At 62.0% G+C, this 1,912-nt stretch overlaps 1 non-coding gene across 1 annotated transcript; it reads right to left on the bottom strand.

Moving 5' to 3' along the window:
• Window positions 1-682: 682 nt before the first annotated feature.
• LOC142868661 (5S ribosomal RNA) lies at window positions 683-801 on the bottom strand. The gene has a single exon (XR_012917606.1). It is a non-coding gene; the product is annotated as a 5S ribosomal RNA (ribosomal RNA).
• Window positions 802-1,912: the final 1,111 nt, after the last annotated feature.

Genomic DNA, 1,912 nt, shown 5'->3' on the forward strand with positions numbered 1-1,912 from the left:
GAGGCTCTGACCCGAGGGGGGAGGCTGGGAGAGGGCAACGTACCCGACCTTAACATTGGTACCCCCACAATACGCTGGAACAACATCAGAGGTTAATGAATAAGAACACAGGGGGGAGGGGGGCACGGGCAACACATGTCACCTTAATACTTGGACTCCCATCATCTGCTTGAAAAGAGAGAGAAAAGAAAATGCAATCATAGAGATAAGAGACACTTTTTAAACATAATGAATCCGAAGAGAAAAGTAAAAGGAGGCCTGTGGAGCAGGTCTGGGTGTGACTCCGGATCCCCCAACATCAGGTGCCACCACCAAAGATTCCTACGTGTAGCCCATAGAACCCCAAAAGCAACGGGACGAGTTCTGGTCACATACTCCCTCAAAATGACATCCTGGCCTTCTTCTGGAACTCCCTCCCCTCTCAGACTCTCAAGGTTTCCTCCAGCGTGTCGGTTCCCACAGAGCAGACCTTTGGTCTGAGACCTGACAGTCCAGAAGCCACGCATGCTGCCGCGTGACGGCGGTGTCGCGGCTTGGGACAAGAGGAGGCCCCACGGTGCGGGCTGGGGCGCCAGGCACCGCGGCGGGCGCTGAGGGTGGGGGTGACCCCCACCCCGGGCCGCCGACTCGCTCCCAGAAAGGGGACAGAACAAGAGGCAAAACAAAAAAAAAAAAAAGAAGAAGCCTACGGCACCCGGTATTCCCAGGCGGTCTCCCATCCAAGTACTAACCAGGCCCGACCCTGCTTAGCTTCCGAGACCAGACGAGATCGGGCGCGTTCAGGGTGGTGTGGCCCTAGACGGCGGAGGGCGCCCCTGCCCCGCTCAAGAAGCCGAGCCTCTCTGCGCTTCCCCGCCGCCTCCTCCCCCCGCCCAAGGCCCCGCGCCGGCGCTGACCCGCACCGGGCCGGGCCTGTTGAGTTCACCGGCCGGGTCCGGCGGGCTCCGAGGGACGGGGGTGACAGCGGGGCGGGGCGGGGCGGGGCGGGCAGGGAGCGGCGGGCCGGGGTGGGGGGCTGTCTCTCTATACACACACACACACACACACACACACACACACTCACACTCACACAAGATGCGCCTCCACGGCTGGACTCGCCAAGGTGGAGACCTTCCAGCCCCCTTCCTCTCCTCGCCTGGCCCACCCCCAGCTCGTGGCCGCCGCCGCCGCCGCCGCCGCCGCCGCCGCCGCCGCCGATTGCGCACGCGCGGGTCGCCCGCCCTTTGACCCCTGGCAGGGCCCGCCATCCCCACAACCCCTTTCAGCTGCGCCCCCCACCCTGTGGGTGGGCTGCCGCCTATTCCCCCGGGCCGGGCTGGGGCACAGCGCATGGGGGAGGGGAGCGAGTGTATGGGGCGTCTCTCTCTCTCTCTAGGGATGTGTCCCATGGGTGGGGTGGCGTGGTTTGTGGGGCGCTGAAGAAATCAGTCCCCTCCATCTCCTACCTCTGGAAAACGCCCAAGCCCTTGGAGAACTGCCGGCAACGCGACCGTGGGGGCCGGGAACCTCCTCTGGGTCCTCCTGTGGCCCAGTCCAAGGGGCCTGGGCCTGGCCGGGGCTGCATTAGACCCCGACCACCCTGGCGTGTGGACTCGCTAAAAATCGGCGATTAGATATTGGATTCCAGCTTCATTGAGGTCATTTCACTAATGAGTGCACCGGAAAGAGTTTCCTAATCCATCTGTGAGGGTGGCAACTGAAAGAGAATTTTAAAGCTGACAGAATAGGCGAGGAAAGGCATAGGAGATTTCCACACCCAGTAAGGAAGCCTTTCCCGAAATGGAAGAAAGAAACGAGCAAACAGAAACACCGGTAGCCCGCCAGGATGAGAGTCTGCCCCCGAGAGAAAGTACCCTGACCAGGTTCACCCGTGGGTGGGTGGCGAGCTAGCGGCATTCAGAAGAGCGAGGCC

This window comes from Microcebus murinus, unplaced genomic scaffold, assembly GCF_040939455.1.
Source record: "Microcebus murinus isolate Inina unplaced genomic scaffold, M.murinus_Inina_mat1.0 scaf036_hap2_Mmur4.0, whole genome shotgun sequence".
Classification (NCBI taxonomy): Eukaryota; Metazoa; Chordata; class Mammalia; order Primates; family Cheirogaleidae; genus Microcebus; species Microcebus murinus.